Source organism: Panthera pardus, unplaced genomic scaffold (genome assembly GCF_024362965.1).
Source record: "Panthera pardus isolate Hobbes unplaced genomic scaffold, ASM2436296v1 HiC_scaffold_3, whole genome shotgun sequence".
Classification (NCBI taxonomy): Eukaryota; Metazoa; Chordata; class Mammalia; order Carnivora; family Felidae; genus Panthera; species Panthera pardus.
Window position 1 is genome coordinate 15,813,531 of NW_026526876.1, and position 17,197 is coordinate 15,830,727.

General features: G+C 55.8%; 1 protein-coding gene across 4 annotated transcripts in view; it reads left to right on the plus strand.

Annotated features, from left to right (window-relative positions):
- The window catches only part of RBFOX3 (RNA binding fox-1 homolog 3), a 422,631-nt gene that overhangs the window by 296,938 nt on the left and 108,496 nt on the right, over positions 1-17,197 (plus strand). For 3 of the 4 annotated variants that reach the window (XM_053892954.1, XM_053892952.1, XM_019466023.2), the window contains one exon: positions 1,333-1,372. The exons of the other annotated variant lie outside the window; for it this stretch is intronic. The gene's annotated coding sequence lies outside the window, so the exon portion shown is untranslated. The remainder of the gene's footprint in view (positions 1-1,332; positions 1,373-17,197) is intronic. 4 annotated transcript variants of the gene reach the window in all.

Consider the following 17,197-nt stretch of genomic DNA (forward strand, 5'->3'; position numbering starts at 1 on the left):
TTCGAGCCCCGCGTCGGGCTCTGTGCTGACAGCTCAGAGCCTGGAGCCTGCTTCCGATTCTGTGTCTCCCTCTCTCTCTGCCCCTCCCTGCTCATGCTCGGTCTCTCTCTCTCTCTCAAAAGTAAATAAACATTAAAAACATAGAAATTAAAAAAGTAACAAGATGTACACAATCCGTACACATATACTTATGAAACACAAGGAGCAGCTGGCTTGTCTCCATCTGTGGAGTGTGCAGCCCTTGAACTTGGGTTGTAAGTTCGAGCCCCATGTTGGGTGGAGAGCTTACTTAGAATGAAAATCTTTTAAAAGAAACTCTGAAACTTTATTGATATAAATAAGGAAAATATATGTCCAGAAGAAGCACTTAGTGGACACACGCACACCCCTCATTTCTATTTTTTTTGCCAATTTTTTTAAATATTTATTCATTTTTGAGAGAGAGAGAGAGAGAGAGAGAGAGAGACAGAGCACAAGCAGGGGAGGGGCAGAGAGAGAGGGAGACACAGCATCCAAAGCAGCACACCCCTCGTTTCTAATCTCTGAAGGCAGGATTAGGGGTTCAGACACACTTGTGCGGTCCCCAGGCCCCCAAGCTCAGCTTTGTGACTTTAGGCAAGTGCCTTGGTCTCTCTGGCCCCAGGCCCCGGACCGTAAAATGAGTAAATACATGGCCCCTGCTAGTCTGGCTGGGCCACCTCTGCTGATGGAAGCTCCTGGAAACATCACACAATTCCACACAACGTGTAGTCACTGCTGAAATCGTGTGTTTGTGGGATTTAGAATATGCTCCTACCTCCCTTCCTACTTTGACTGATATGAAAATAGATCTACCCGCCATGAGTGACCTCGGAGGTGGGAAGAGATCCATGCAGAGTGACCGGGGGCGGGGGAGGGAGGTCCCCGTTTGGGATTAAATACCTCCATCAGTCGGCAAAGTCTCTGTGTGCAGGTAACCTCAGAACCAGGTGCTGGGGGAGGGGGGGAAGAAGAGGAAAGGGAAACTCAGAGTTCGGGGCGAGCAGAAGAGAGAGAGAAAACGCACGAGAGTGTCCCCAGAGTTACGCAGAAGACGGGTTAGGAAAATGTGGACCCCAGGCCCACGGTGTTGTGTTTTCCGTTGTCTTCGTTAAACCAGACGTGGGCTCCCGGCCACGCTGCAGGCGCACGCGGCACAGGGGCTTCTCCTGGGGCAGGTCTCCTTGGCTCCCGGGGAGGCAGCGCTCCCTCCTCCAGACTTGACTAGTCAGTGAGCAAATAGCAGCCAGCAACCAGATGCGCGGTGGCGACATTGATTGTAATTCTCTCTCCTCTCTCTTTTTCTTTTCTTAGAGAGCCCACAGTGCCTCGGGAAAAATTGGCTGAATAAAAGGTATAAAGACTTTCTTTTTTTTTTTTTTTTTTTTTTCCTGAATAGTTTTTGACAGATGTGAGCATGTTGAACATCTTGGGTGCTGCTGCTGAAGAATGCCAGGGGTTTCCGGGGCTCCCTGCTCACTGGAGGGAGGGGGCTGGGGGGGGGGGCAGAGAATGGAGAGTTTGGCTTGCTTCGCACTCGATGGCGTGTCCTCTCTTGTCCCCCAAAGCGCCAGCCCGAGTTGTGCTGGGAAGGCAGGTGTGGGGACCAGAGGAGCCAGAAGGGAAATGAGGGGACAGGAGTGTGTTTATGGGTGACATTGCTTAGCAACTGCCACCAGCCAGAGAAACAGTCCCTCCTCCCCGCTCCTTTGCTCTGCCCCCACCCCCGACCCCAGGTACTTGGGGCACAGATGCGCGTTCCCCTGGCCTTCGGAGCCTGGGGTGCTGCATGTCCCCACGTGGCCCAGTCTCCTCGGGGAGGGGGCCGCAGAATCGGCTCAGGTCCCAGCAGTGACCCTCGTGGGGGGGGGACCGGACCCTCCTGACCCCAATCCCCGGTCCATGACCCCAGCCCTCGGTCTGCGCACTCCTTGCAGCCAAACCTCCATCACCCGCCTGCAGCCGATCTCCTTCGAAGATTCGCTTGCAGAATTTGACTTTGCAGAAAATTCTATCGTAGCTGTGATGTATTATCTGTTGTGAACAGATTAGACAGTGCGGGTGTGCCATGTGTTTGTAACCCTGGGCTCCCCGCTGGCTTCCTCGGGGTTGGGGGCAGTGCTCCTGGGTCTCAGGCCTTGGGCCCAAGATAGCCCAGCGTTTTCCGCAGATCCAAAAGGCAAAACAAAGCTGTTGGGTGGCAGGGTCTGATGTCCGCCTGAGCCAAACACCGGAAACTCCTTTTGGTGATCTCTTTTGTATTGTTTTTACCCCCAAGTACACGCTGGCCTCAAAAGTGGGCACTGTCCAAATGGCCAGGGGGCTGTGTCCTAGAAGCCGGCCACCGCAGGGCCACCCGGGTTCGTGGAAAGGGCAGTCCTGGCCCCGCTCACTGGTGGGACGGAGACAGTGAGGCAGAGCTCAAGGCTCCTGTTCCCGTGCATGACAGGGTCCCCTGGGAGGGGCCGGGGGCTGTCCGTCAGCGTCCGATGCAGTTCGATTGGGGGGAGACGAAGAAAGTGTGCCGGCGTGGGCCTCGTGCTCTCATCGGCGAGGTCTCCCCCCTGCAAGGCAGAGCCTCCTGGACGTGCCATTTTGTAAACCGAGTCTTACTTTACAGGGAAACAACCGAAGGAGTCCTCAGGTGAATCTGTGTGTAGGTCAAGGAATCCCCCTCCTAAGGGGTGACACGGCGATTTGTCTGCCTCGTAAGCTCAGGTTTTCGCACGTTTGTTTTTTGAACAGCTTTGCCCAGGTCTGCGCGCACAATCGACTACGCGTGTTAGAGTGTGCAATTTGATTAAGTTCTGACACCTGTTTGTACCCCTGACGTCATCATTACAATCAAGATACTGGACGTATCCATCAGTCTCCTTCGAAGGATGTATCTTTTGTCTCTCCCTCCGTGCTCTCCAGTCCCCTTTCCCGGCAAACACTGATCTGCGTGAGTCCCGTCGCTCTAGAACGGTGTGTATTCCCTACGTTCTAGACAGATAAAATCGTACCGTATGCGCTCCTTCTTGTTGTCAGAATAAGTATTCTGAGACTCCCCCAGGTCATGGTGTGTGCGAATAGCTGATGCCTTTTTGTTGCCGAGCGGTGTTCCAGGCTGCGAGTTCACTACGGCGTGTTTTCTCCGTTCACCCCTGGAAAGACACCAAGCTTTTTGGTTATTACACATTATTCCCGTACAGGTGTTTGTGAGACACATGCCTTCTTTTCTCTCGGGTAGAACACCCACAAGCGAAATGACTAGAGTTCATGGTGAGCCTGTGTTTCACTTTTTAAGGAAACGTCAAAGTGTTTTTCCCAAGTGGTTGTACCATTTCGCCTGCCCGCCGGCAACGTGCGGGAATTACACCCGTCTCTCCAACACTTGTCGATTACTCTACATCCTCTCCAACACTTGGTGCCGTTGGCTGTGGTAATTTTCGCCATTATGATGGGCATCGGGGTGGTGTCTCATCGTGGTTTCGTTTGCATTTCCCTGCTGATGAGTGATGCTGGACATCTTTCCATGTGGTTGGTTGACGTCCATCATCCTCAGTGAAGTGTCTTTTCCAACTTTTGCCTGTTTTTTTAAATTGGGTATTTGTCTCCGTACTGTTGCATTTGGGGGGGTTCTTTATATATACTGAATACAAGTCCCTTACAGATGCATGCTGTGCAGGCATTTCCTCCTAACTGATCTGTCTTTCTACTCGCGTAACAGTGTCCTTGGAAGAGCTGGCGTTTTAAATTTTGATAAATTCCAGTCTATCCATTTGTTCTTACGATCATACTTACGATGTTGTATCTGAGAAAGCTTAGCCTGACCCTAGGTCACAAAGATTTTCTTCTCCTGTACTTTCTTTAGACATTTTGTAGGTGTTAGATTTTATGTTTAGGTTTCTGGTTTATCTTGAGTTCCTTCCTGCATGTGGTACAAGGTATGGGTTGAGGTTCATTTTTCTGAACTGAAGCTGTGCATTGATTTCAATATTACTTATTAAAAGACTATCCTTTCTCCTTTGAATTGCCTTTGCAACCTTGTCAAAAATCTGTTGTCATATGGACCTGATCCCTTTGATCTATATGTAGTCTGTCTCGGTGCCATTGCACACTGTCATGACTATCATAACTCTATAATAAATCTTGAAATCAGGTGATGTTAACCCTCCAACTTTGTTCTTGTTTTTCAAAGTTGTATTGGCTACTCTAGGCCCCTTAAATTTCCATATGGATGGCATTGAATCTATAGATCACTTGGCTGGCCGGGGAGGGGGGCGGGATCATTAACATCTTAACCATATGGAGTCTTCTGCCTCATCAACAAGTTATGCCCCCCCCATTGATTTAAGACTTCTTTAACTTCTCTCCACAGTGGTTTGTACTTTTCAGCCGGCGGGTCTTGCACAACTTTTGTCGAACTTACCCTAAGTATTTCATATTTTTTATGGCTACTTTAAATGGTATTTTTCCTTCAATTTCTGACTGTTGCTAGTGTATGGTCATTTTTTAAAACTGTGTGTATGTTGATCTTGAGTTCCACACCTTTATCAAACTTACCTGTCAGTTCTGGTAGCTTTTTTGTGGATTTCATCATATTTTCTGCAGACGATCACGTTGATACAGATGATCCATTGATAAAGACAAGTTTACTTTTCCCTCTTCAATCCTGATGTCTTTACTCGTTGCTGTTGCTTTTTGCTCCACCAGCTAGAACCTCTAGCACACCGTTGAACAGAAGTGTCATGAGAGTAAACAGCCTTGTTTTGTTCCCGATAGTAAAGGGAAAGTAATTCTTCTACTAATTGTCACGTTAGCTGTAGGTTTTTCATAGGTTCCCTTTCATTCCTCGTCTGTCGCCAGCGTGCTGAGAGTTTTTATCGGTTTTTATTAAGAAAGGATGTTGAGTTTTCTTAAACTCTTTTCTTGTGTCTGTTGAAATGATAGGTGCTTTTTCAGTTTGTGAATCAGATGAATTGGATTTCCAAACTCGAAACGAGTCTATCACTCACTATTTTTTAAGTTCGTTTATTTGTTTTGAGAGGGGGAGAGAGAGTGAGGAAGGGGCAGAGAGAGAGAGAGAGTCCCAAGCAGTCCCCTCCCCATTAGCATGGAGCCCGATGCGGGGCTTGAACTCATGAACTGTGAGATCGTGACCTGAGCTGAAGTAGGAAATTTAACTGACCGAGCCACCCAGGCACCCCTGTTTTCCTATTTTTCTTTATTTCCTTTTTCCTTTTTTGTTTGCTGTCTTTTGAACAGAGTTTTTAAAATGATTGTGTTCCATTTTATTTCCATTCCTGACCTATTAGTTATCACTCTTTGTTTTGTTATATTGATGGTTGCTTTAGAGTTTATGAGTTTTGTAAGCTGGTTCCCACCTACCTTCAAATGATTGTTAACCCACTTGACATACAGTACAAGCATACTTCCATTTCTCCATCCTGGCCTTATATACATATGTTATAAGCCTTACAACATAATGCTATTTGTATTTCTTTGTTTAGACAGTAAGTAGTATTTTAAAGAGATTTAAGTGATAAGAAAAAAGCTCTCCTGTGTTTATCCATATAGCTACCATTTCTGGTGGTCTCCATTCCTTTGTGTGGATCCATATTTCCATCTAGTGTCATTTCCCTTCTCTCCGAAGGACTCCCTTCAGTATTTCTTAACATACAGCACCAACCTGCCGGTGGTAAATTCTTTCAGTGTTTGTGTATCTGAAAAAGTCTTTATTTCAACTTCATTTTGGAAGACATTTTTGCAGGGTGCAGAGGTCTGGGTTGACAGGTGCTTTTTCTTTCAGTGCTGCAAAGGTTCAGGGCCTTCACAGCTCCCGTGGTCTCAAAGCCTGCTGTCATTTTCGTCTTTGTTCCTCTGTACAGAATGTGTCCTGTTTCCCTGGCGCCTTCTAACATTTTCTCCTGCAGTGTTTAATCTGCCATTAATTTCATCCGGTGTATTTTTTTTTTTCACATCAGATGTTGTAGTTCATATTCCACAGGTTGAATTTGCACATTTTCCAGTATCTTACATGTCTCTACTTACTTTCTGGAACACGTGGAATATAGTTACAATTGTTTTAACGCCCTTGTCTGCTAATTCCAACATATGTGTCAGTTCCAGGTCAGTTTCGAATGATTGATTTTTTTTCTCCTCATTTCCCGTGTGCCTGGTAATCTTTGACTGGATGCTGGACATTGTAAATTCTACCTTGCGGGGTGCTGGCTACTTCTATTCCTATAAATATCCTCGGATTTTATTCTGGGATGCAGTTAAATTACTCAGAAGCAGTTTGATCCCTTCCTCTCAGATCTTACTGCTAAGGTTTGCTGGATGGGCCCGAGGCATGGTTAGTCCCCATCAAGTGATCCCACTGCCAAGGCAAGGTCGTCTGAGCGTTCTACCCGTTGTTCCATGAACCGTGAAGGGCTCCAGTGAGGCTGGTGGGGACACACACGTTTCCTGGCCCCGTGTGCATGCTGAGCACGGTTTCCCCTAACCGTTCATGTGGTTCTTTCCTCAGCCTCAGGGCTTTTCCTCAAATGCACGGGATGATCAGTACTCGGCTGGACACTCACGGGGACCCTCTCTGGTTCTCCAGGGTCTCCCTCTGTCCAGTTCCCCGCTCTCCAGCCCTCTGTTTTGCAACTCCAGCCATGTTGGTGTCCCTGGACTCTCAGCCCTGACTCCTCAGCTCAGGGAGCCCACTGGGCTCCGCTTGTGGTCCCTGCGTCTTAGCCTAGAAGTTCTGCACACAGTGAGCCATGGGGGGCTCCCCTCACTGTTTCCCGCCTCTCAGGGATCACTGTCCTTGCTGATGGACAGGACAGTATGTGGTCCTGTGTCTTGAAAACCGTTCTGAGTTGCTTGCCACTGTGCCAGGTGGGAGAGTAATTCAGTCCCCGTTCCTCCATCTTGACTGGAAGTGGAAACTTTCTCCTGCCTGAACTCAGATCCTGTCACACGTGGTCTGGAGACGCCCATGCGCACACACATGCAGGCAGCCCCAGGGACACACAGGTCCGTTGCCGGCCCTCATCCCCATTTCCCTCCTCAGCCAGCCCTGGTTGGAGGCTCGTGGGAACACGTGGTCCGAGCATACAGACCAGCGCTGTTGTTCCGTTTGTCTTGAGATTGGCCTCCTTCTCCTCAGTGCAGAGGAATCTGCAGCAGTAGGAGCATAGCTCTTGAAAGATGGTTGCAGAGTGCTCTTCGTGGAGCCTTTTTTCCGGAACACTTTGATGGTAAAGAATAAGGGAGGGGGAACAATGCCTCCAAGGCTCTCAAAACCTCGGTGGTAGGGGAGGTCAGAAACCCGGAGAGAAGGGAACCAGTGCCTCCCAGCAGCCCCGCCGCCTCTCCAAGGAAGCGTGTCACAGAGCACTGGGGACAGAGTCCTCTTTGCCCTAACAAGAGAAACCAAGCAGGGAGGAGGACCCATCCGAGGCCCAGGCTATTCATTCTTCTGAATCCCAGTCCCCTCACCCACCCTCTGCCAACCTGGGTGTGGACAGAGCCACGTTCTTTATCTGTGCACGGCACTTTCCGGCCTTTAAGGGCCTCAGACTGCTGTCAGCACATCCGACACGTGTTATCCCGTTTGACCCTCCCAGCAGGGTCCATCTTATGGATGGGGAAACTGAGGCCGAGGACGGGCAAATGATCTGCCCAGGCTCAGGCTGCAATGGCTGAGGCAAGACCACAGCCCCGACTATCCAGGCTTCGTTTCATGCTGAGAATTTTCCTTGAGCAAAGTTGAGGTTCCCAGTAAGAGTGTGGGTTTCTTAAACTGAGTGTCTGAGCTCCTGTCATAGGTGCCTCCACTTGTCATGCCAAAGGAGCCAACTGACCAGCATGGGACACAGACTCCACCCCCCACCCCCCATCTCCGGCCCGTGAGGGCTCTCCTCTCCTTCGAGAAAGCATTCTCATTGTCAGGGTGGTTGGCTCTCTAGTTTCATGGGACTACAAAGCTCCTCACTCATTATAGAGCTTTTTTGGGAGTATCAGATGCTCGGAGCTCTCTGATGTGCACGCACATGTGTGTTTGGACTAGTGCATCAGTTAGGCTGTACAATGGAAAGAAAAGGGTAGGGGGAGATGCCCAAAAATGTTGACCACAAAGCGTTCACCCAAACCCACGGCCGTTTCTGACTCCGCTAAGGCCAAAGCTGCATTGCGTGAGCAACAGGAGAACCGCGTGCCAGAAAATTCCCAAGTCCTGTGTCACAGGGACTGAAAAGGGTCCCCGATGCCTCCCTTGACTTTCAGGATGTATCCAGCTGGGTGGTTTTGTGCTACCCGCAAAAGAGGCAGGACACTAAATATTTGAGAGGGGATCGGGTAGGGTGACAGAAAGAAGAGCCTGTGTACTCGTGCGTGTTTGTGCCGAAGTATGAAAACCCCGAGTCTGTGTTTTCCCCAGGGTATTAATTACAGTTGGAAAGGAGGCTTGTCCGGGCGTGTTCCGCTTGGGCAGAGTAATTTATCATCCGGTTTCAGGGAGCGGGAGGCAGGTCACGGTGCAGAGAGCAAGACACACATCTCTCTCTCTCTGACTTCACAGCCGCCCCACCTGCTCCAGGGTGGACGGCTGTGCCCAAGGCACATGCCCGGGGGCGCACAGAGGGCTCTCCAGGGGAGAGAGAGGAGGCCTCGGCATGATCCTCCTAAGACAGAAGCCGTGATGGGAGAGGCCCGTGCAAGTCCAGCCACTTGGACGTGTGCCTTTGATGGAGGGAAGGCCGGCCTGGCTGCCCACACCGATGCCTTTTGATCCTGTCGGCCCTCACGGCGACTGACAGGAGGACAGGTGGTCTCCGTGGGGGTGGTCTGAAAAGAAGGCGGATTTTATTCCTACTGATGGCTAAAATCAGCGTCTGTGTCTGTTCGCCCCTCAGCAGAGGAGAGGTCGCTAACGATGCGATGGTTGTGATTTGGGACCTCCCTGGCCTCGGCGACGTGGCTGGAGGGGAGAAATCCGCACAGAGGACCTGGCCACTCCTCCCTCTGCCTCTGGGTCCTCCCGCCCTCCCCTGGGCACCGGGACCACCCCCTGCATCCCTCCAGCTGCTCAGGATCTTGCTGGCACTTTGCTTCTGTCCTCTGACCCACCCCACGGCCCACGGGGGCTCCTGCCTCCCGCTGCTGCAGGTGGACAGCAGACCCTGGAGTCTGCATGGACCTCACATTTGCTTTAGGCAGTTTAGGAATGGTTTTTCTGAAAAGTTACGAATTTACGTAATAGTAAGTACTCATTTGTGATTAGGTCACCTCTCCACGCCACCCTCCCCCTCGCACCCCAGCCGGCAGACGACGGGCAGGGCCCCACTCCCACACCTGATCTTCCCGTGAAGGGACAGGCCCAGTGCAGCACCAGTGACCCGGTCAGCGCAGGTGCCGTGAGCACCTACTACGCGCCAGGCACTGTGCTAGGTGCCGGGGATACGCTGAACCGATCAGACCGATAACTCCGTCAAATGGTCGCTTCCTCCGGGGGGGGGCCTCCTTGGTTTCTGACATCGCCGGGGCCGCCTCCGGCAGGTCTGTGGGAACAAAGGGAAAACCACGGAAAAGCGGAGGCCCACCTCGCGTCTGTGGATGTTCCCTTGCTCTGCTGTTCGGCCTGCAGCCTCCGTCTCTCAGGACTTCGTTATTCCTCTGCCGGCCCTCGGCACACAGGGCTGGCTGTCTGTGCCAGAACCGAGAAATCTCCACGGCTCCTTTGTCAGGTGTCCAGCCTGCCAGCTCGCTGGCACTTGCAGACGAGCTGGAGGGAGAGGGAGCAGGGGGGGCGGACGGAGGAGCGAGGGCGGGAGCAGAGCGAGGCCACGAGGTCACCGCCCAGGATGCCCAGTAGGGTCCCCCAGGCCGGCCGGGTCCCAGAGCCCCCTGAACACCCTGGCGGAGTCTGAGTTTTCCTTCTCCGGTGTCACGGCGAATGTGTTCACTCTCCTCCCCCTCCCCAGCGTCACACCTGCTTTCCCCTCGTTCACAGGCCTGCAAATCCCCGTAATTGGGTCTAGAATGGCGGCCGTGTGTCAAACACCCCTAGGCACCAGGCCCTTTCCCCTGGTGATTCTTCAGCCCCATCACCATCCAGAAGGGTGAATGCGGTTGTCCTCACTTTGCCAGAAAGGAAACTGAGGCTCAGAGAGGTTTAGTAACCTGCTCAAAGCCACACAGTGAGTCAGCAGAGCTGGAATGGGAGCCCGGGTCCCAGTGACGCCAGACCCGGGGCCTCCCGCCCCAGCAGCCTGTCAGGTTGTGCCTGGTGTCGTCAGAGACACAGCACATGTTCTCTCAGTCAAGGTTGGGAGGAGAAGAGAGGGCTGCCCGTCAAGCCAAGAAGTCATCCCTGCTCCTCAGAGGGCACTGGCTCTAAAGAAATCTTCAGGATGGCTGGAGGATCTCGAATATTCCTCCTTAGACACCAGGTCCTCCCCGTCTTTTTAAAGAATGTACTACTAGGGGTGATGGGAGTGCTTTTAAAGTCTAAGTTGGACTGTGCCCCTCCCCCAGCGCTCACATCCTCCAACGGCTCCCAGTTCTCTTGGAGAAAGGCCAAGTCTTCACAATACCCTCCCGTGTAAGACCTCATGTGATCTGGCCCCATCACTCCTCTGACCACCTCTCCTACTGCTCCCCCTCGTTCTCGTGACTCCAGCTCCCGGGCCACCTTGCCCGTTCTCTGAAGAGCCAGGCACATCCTATGACAGAGCCTTAGCCTGTACTCCCTCTCCTAGGAGAGCCTCGGGGCTCTTTTCCTCGACTCCTCCAAACTGCACTAAGGATCACTTCCCCACTTAGGTCCAGCCTGACCATCCCCTCTTCTAATCAAGGACAGGATAACAGTATGGTTGGTTGGGTGCTCTCAGGATTGTCTGAATGACTACCTCCGAAGAATGCTGGCTCCTGAGATGTCCCTAGAGGTGGGCCACCGGGCTGTGTTCTCAGCCCCACCCTAGTGATGATTTTTATCAGTGATTCACATAAGCATGTGATCGGCATGATGACCAGGTTCTAGTTAATCTGAAGCTGAGAGGAATAAGTAACAGTTTGCCTGGTCTACTGGCTGGGAGCAGAGAGGAAATTTAACTACGTTTAATCATCAATGTAAAGGGCGGCTGAGTGGCTCGGTCAGTTACACGTCCAACTTTAGCTCAGGTCATGAGCTTGCGGTTCACGAGTTCCAGCCCCGCATCGGGCTCTGTGCTGACAGCTCAGAGCCTGGAGCCTGCTTCGGATTCTGTGTCTCCCTCTGTCTGTCTGTCTCTCTCTCTCTCTCACTCTCTGCCCCTCCCCTGCTTGCTCTCTCCCTTTCTCTCTCTCTCTCTCTCTGCCCTTCCCCTGCTCGCACACCGTCCTCTCGAAGATAAATAAACATTAAAAAAAAAAATGTTTTTAAAGAATTAGCGTAAAATCTTGCTCTCGGGTCCAAAACTACTAAACAGATGAGTATAAGAGGAAGGAGACTTAGGGGTTTTAACTGATGGTGAGTTCGGTATAATTAAGAGGACTGTCCAGTCCGCTCGACTACCGCGGACCGGGTGGCCTGAAACACGGCTCCAGAGGCTGGAGTCCGAGACCCCAGGACTGGTGCAGTCAGGTCCCGTGAAGGCATCTGCCAAACCGCAGACCATCGTACCCTCACGTGGCGGGCAGCTGAGGCAGGAAGCAAGCTCTCTTGTGACTCATCCAACTGTAATCACCCCCCGAACACCCCCGCGCAGAGAGGTGACGTTCAACATACGACTTTAGATAACTTTGCAGGGGGGGCGCGTTCAGGACAGTGACCAATAACTTAGCATCCAAACTGAGGGCACGACTAACATGGTGTGAACCAGGAGTGTCCCGGGCTCACGGGAGGGTGTGGTCACCCTAAGCATCAACGGCTGCCCTCAGAAGCCCGTTTTGTTGGGATTGCATGAGAAGAGGCACGTTCCCGGAGGACCGAGTTGGTCGGCTGGAGGCTCCGTGGAATGTCGGGTTCCCCTTGGAGGTGGCTGCCGTGAGCCACGGGGGACCGTTCAAGGGACATCCCGTAGGGGTGAGAGCTGTTTGCTCAGAGGAGGAGAGTTGGGGCGGCCAGCTGGTGTGCCTCAGATATCTGAGGGCCGTCCTGCAGAAGACAAGGAGGGCCTCAGACCCACTAAGGTCCATGAGACCAGTCCTGGGGGCCAGATCTCAGGGGGCTGCATGAAGGACAGCTTTCCAGGGAAGACAGCCGGGCAGTGATGGGTGGCCCACCTCCGTTCCCTCCTCATCCTCAGGGGCCTGCAGAGGCGTTTCTGTGTCGGGAGGGGACAGCCCGGTGACTTCTCGGGCCTTCACCAGAGGCGGTGCTCAGTGGCCAGCACGTGTCACTGTGTGGGAAGCCCCCCTTTCAGGGAGGACGCGGAGAGAGGGCCGGCAGGCGGGAGGGAGGCTGAGGTCAAGCCTGCCCTCCCTGATTCCTTCTGCTGTCCCCCCTCCGCCCCCCCCCCCCCCGCCCCGCCGCCTGCTCAGCTCCTCTCGCCCCCGCCCTCCCAATGCTGAGGTGGGTTTTCCCTTCCCTGCTGAATTATTGAAAGTGTCGTTGGCTTTATTGCCGTGCTGGAGGGGCACTGCCGCAGAGCCGCAGAGCTTGGAATGTGCCCACGGTCCGGAGATTCGCGGCGGCCCTTAGCATCCCCTGCCTGGGCCCCCGGGTGGGGGGAGCTGCTCCCAGCCCCTCCCCTTGCCCTTCCCCCATCATTGACTCCCAGTGGCTGGCCTTCCGACAGGAGGATGCTGTGTCCATGCCGCCCGCCTGGAGGGCCGTGGATTGAGTTTGTGGCAGATGTGACCGCCCAGCCCAGGTGCGGAGCCACGTCTCCGTGCGGGGCCCAGAGACGTCCCCCAGCAGCTGACCAGCTGAACGCCTCCAGGGCATGTGTGGAAGTGGCCGGCGGGGGCGGGGGCGGCACTCTGATGTACGTTTATGGGGAAGGGTTGGCGTGGAGGCGTGGCTGTGCGTGCACAGTATACACACGCGTGTGTGCAGAGAGGGACCCGTGCGCTGGGGGGGAGGGGGGGGTGTGCACGTGCACCTGTGCCTGCAGCTCCTTGTGTGCACATGGCTCCCCCGTTTCCGCGTGTGCACACGGGTGTGGGCTTTTACGGCAGGCATCCTGGAGGTTAACTCAGCAACAGGCCCTGTTTGTGAGATGTCGCCGTCTGAGCCACTTTCCAGAAAGGGCGATGGTGTGGCCGCCCCAGGGTTCGGAGGATGCCAGGAGACACGTGGCTTGTTCGGGGAAGCCGCTGTCAGCACGGTCAGGCTCCCCGGGCTGGACCAGCATGCGAGAAAGGGCGAGCGGTCAAAGCGCTTACAGGGACCGACTTCCCCACTCGCTCCCCAGAGGTGTGGTGTGCAAAGTCCAGCACTGGAGCCGCAAACTCTCCCTCGGACACTGGCTGGGAGACCCGGACAGGAGAGGTGACCGCTGCTGTCTCTCCACGAGGAGGTCCCCCCCCCCCACCCCCGCTGAAGGCAGCGCAGCCTTGAAATTCTTCAAGTTCTGTGCCCTCAGCCCCCTTTCAGGGGCACCTGCTGTGTGCCCAGCTCCTCGCCAGCTGGCCTGGCTAGACAGGTGTGGCAGAGCCCCCCTGACCTCCAGGAGCCGCCCGTCTGCGCAGGGCAGAGACAGCAAGTCCAAACTCAATGACGAGGCCACGTGAGCGGGCTGGATGCCATGGAAAGTAAGGACAGGGGCTCGAGACCGTCTGCGGTGGGCAATGTGGTCTCTGGGAGCTTTCTGAGCCCAAAGCCCAGCTCCACAGGCCTCTCTGGACACACCCAGAGGAAATGCGACCAGGTGGCAGCCCGGAGCTGTGTCCACAGGGCGTGGCTGTTCATCTGCCTCGGCCAGGACCTGGAGAAGGAGGCCCGGGGACGCGGGGTGGGTGTGGGCACTGCTCACTCACTGTCGCTGGACCTCTGGCCTTTTGAAAAGCAGAGGGGGCCAGACCTTCCTCAAGCCACAGGGAGGCAAGGGAACCCGTCGGCTCCGACGTCTTGCTCCTGGGTCGCTCACCCTCCAGTGGTACAAGCGTGCTTTTTTTGCGTGTCATTTGACTGTTGATCATTTGGTCAATCTCCTCTGATCTTTGAAACAGCCTGGGAGCAGGGATGGTGCTGTCACCCTGGCTTAGCTCAGAGCTGAGCTGGAAGTGACAGAACCGGGTTTGCTGGCCCTTGGGCCTCTGGACCCTCTGGCCAGGCCCGCTGCTTGGCTTGGGCCGGCTCCTAAGTGCTGGCGCGCCCCCAGGGGCCTGAGAAGACCGTTAGACCTGCTGCAGATCAGGCAGCGGGTCCCCGGGGAACCTGCTCTCCTCTGACTCCGTTCCCGGCCCCCAGTGTTTGCAGCTTGTGAAGGGTTCTGGAAACAAAGAGTGCAGTGTAAGCACACACACCCCCAGCCCCCTCCCCGTGCCCAGCATCCTGCCAATCCCAGGAGCCTAAAGTCTGATGCCATTCTCTCCAACCTGGCGCCCCCCCTTAGGCTCACCCAGCCGGGGAGCCATAGGCTGGGCCTCTGTCGGTAGCCAGGGTGCTGGGCCAGAGGCTCTCGGCCACCAAACTCCTCCTCTTCCTTCCCCGTCCAGCCCTCCTCCCGCTCAGCCAGGCCTTCTGGGGGTGGGGGTGATGGGCCACGGGTGGGGTGGTCCCCACTGAGGCCAGTCACGAACCTCCCTGTGCCCCCCACCTTCCCAAAGCTGGCCTTCGCGGAGCGGGAGGCGCTGCTTCTGACATGCCCGGGCCAAAAGCCACCCTGCGGGCAGAAGTGCTGAGCCGTCGGGTGGGTCTTGTCCTCTCCTGGCCCGAAGGCACCAGCACACACGTCCCTCTCTCGGCCACCAACCCTCGCCCAGCTGGTATCACTCTCCAGTGCGTCGGAGCCCCGTCCCCGTACGCAGCTTCTAGGCCTCAGTTTCCCTAATTGGAAGAGACCTTAAGAACTGTAGCAAGATTGATTGGCTTCCTTTTTCTATCCTTCAAAGAGGGGGCGGCGGCCTGGGTGGAGAGGCCCAGGTCCCTAGGTGGCCTGTGGCCCACAGACGGCACTGGCCTGAAGTGATGGGACAGCAGAGCAGGGATCCCAGGGGGCTGGATTCCGGGGCCTCTAGGCCAGCAGCATAAGGGTGAACGGGGAAGGCAGCGTGGAAAACAGGCGGGACAGATGTGGGCACCGCACGTGGGGGCGGCCCCACCCCCCAGCACCCCTGCTCCAACACACCACTCCACCGGGCTGGCCTCATCTCTGCACGCCGCCGGGGGTGGGGAGGCCGCCGCGTGTGCAGCGGAAGCCGTTCTCCCCCTCCCCCCTCCCCCCTCCCCGCCCCCTCCCAGACTTGGGGCTGGGGGTGGGGCCGGCCTCCCCTCTCTGTCCCTGCCAGCTCCCATCTTGTCACCCTCTGAAGCCGAGAGGGACCTTCGGACGACGACACTAACAGCTGCGCTTTCCCCTCTCCCGACGGTGGCCCTCCCCTTCCGCCCCCCACTCAACTTGTCCAACCTCAGGAAAGGTCCCCCTTCGGGGATCCAGTTGTTAGGCTGGGGGAGCTTGCGCGCCCCCCCCCCCACGCCCAGGGAGCCTCCCGGGGCCCCTGCAGGGGCGCTCCACCCGGACGGACGCCAGGGCCCGCAAGGAGCTGAACACCCGGAGAAATAAACTAGGGGAGGAGGCGGGGGGAGAGGACTGGCGGCCAGCACAGCGACAGGGAGGCAGAGAGGAGAACGGCACTTCTTAACCCCGCGGCAAGTGCCCGCTGGACTGAGTGTGCCGGGAGCGGAGCGGATGCAGCCTCCGCCACCCGGTGGGCCTCCTCCCGCCTCCGCCAGCCTGCCTGCTTTGGAGCCAGGGGTCCGAAATGATGTATTTCTGGGTATGTACCAAGCGTGTCCCGCTGGGTTGTCTTCTCGGCTCCGGCAGACCTGGGGCTGAGATGCTGAGAAGCGCACAGAGCCTCCCCCCACCTCCCGGCGCCTGAAGGGGCCCCTCCGCGCCTCTCCCCAGTGCCCAGCCGGGGAGTGCTGGGCTCAGGGGTGACCCCAGCCACCGCCAGGTGCTGCCTGTGGGGTGGAGGGGGCGGGTGGGGGGAGGGGGGAGGAGCTGGGCGGAGACTCTGAACCCCCTGCATAGGGTGCACTGTCTGTCCCCCTCTCCCCACCTCCCAGCCCGGCCCTGGGGGAAAGCGGGTCCCCAGCGCAAACTTCAGGTGGTTCCCAAGACCACGCACACCCAGCCCCGCATCTTCTGGGCTCCTGCCTCCGTCCCCTTCTCTCTGAGCTATAAAATCAACTGGGGAACTGGATCTTGGAAAGAACGGTGGGGAAATAAACGTGAGCCCTCAGCCAACACCCCAGGGCTCTGAGCCAGGAAACCCAGGAAGCTCCCCCAACCCAGCACACCCACTCCCTCCCCCCTTGGCTGGCCATGCACCTCTTGGCGAAGGAAATGACCGTCCGTGGCAGAGATCAGAGCGGGGGTCTCAGCCAGCCCTAGGAAAGGGTCCGTGGGGAGGCAAGGCAGGAAGGGCCCCCACTGCAGGGCAAGGAGAAACACATCCTTCCAGTTAAGTGGGGCTGAACTGGGAGGAGAGGCCTGGTGTATACACGTGCACGTACATGCATGCGTGCACCAGAATATTTTTCACATGCTCTCTGGCCTCCAGGCTCCCATGGACGTGGTCTGGAAATGTCTGTGAACTGTGTGCTTTCCTCCTGAGGGGAGAAATTTTCCCCTGGGCCCAGCCCAGTGGCTCCAGACTGAGCACTTCCCAGGCTGTGAGCTTCCCCGCATCTCATCTCGGCCTTTCTTCCAGGCTGCTCAGCCTGTCCAGCAGCTTCCTCCTCCCGGGCTACAGCCCATCCCCAACTCCCCAGGGAAGCTCTCAAGGGTCCAGGGGACCTCACTGGGTGGGACTGAACTGGGAACAGGGGCCGTGGGGCTCACTCTGGGCGGCGGGACCGGAGGTCGGGCAGGGGGTCCGCAAAAGAGGCCAGGCAGCCACAGGGGAGGGAAGCAGTGGCCGCTGGGGGTCAGGACAGCTGTGGTCAAGCTCTCCTGAGTCCTACAGACCCCATTCCCGCTCCAGGCAGAATTGGGGCCAGGGTGAGCCCGGAGGCTCCGTGGCTGCATCCTTTGCAAAGGCCGTTGGTTCT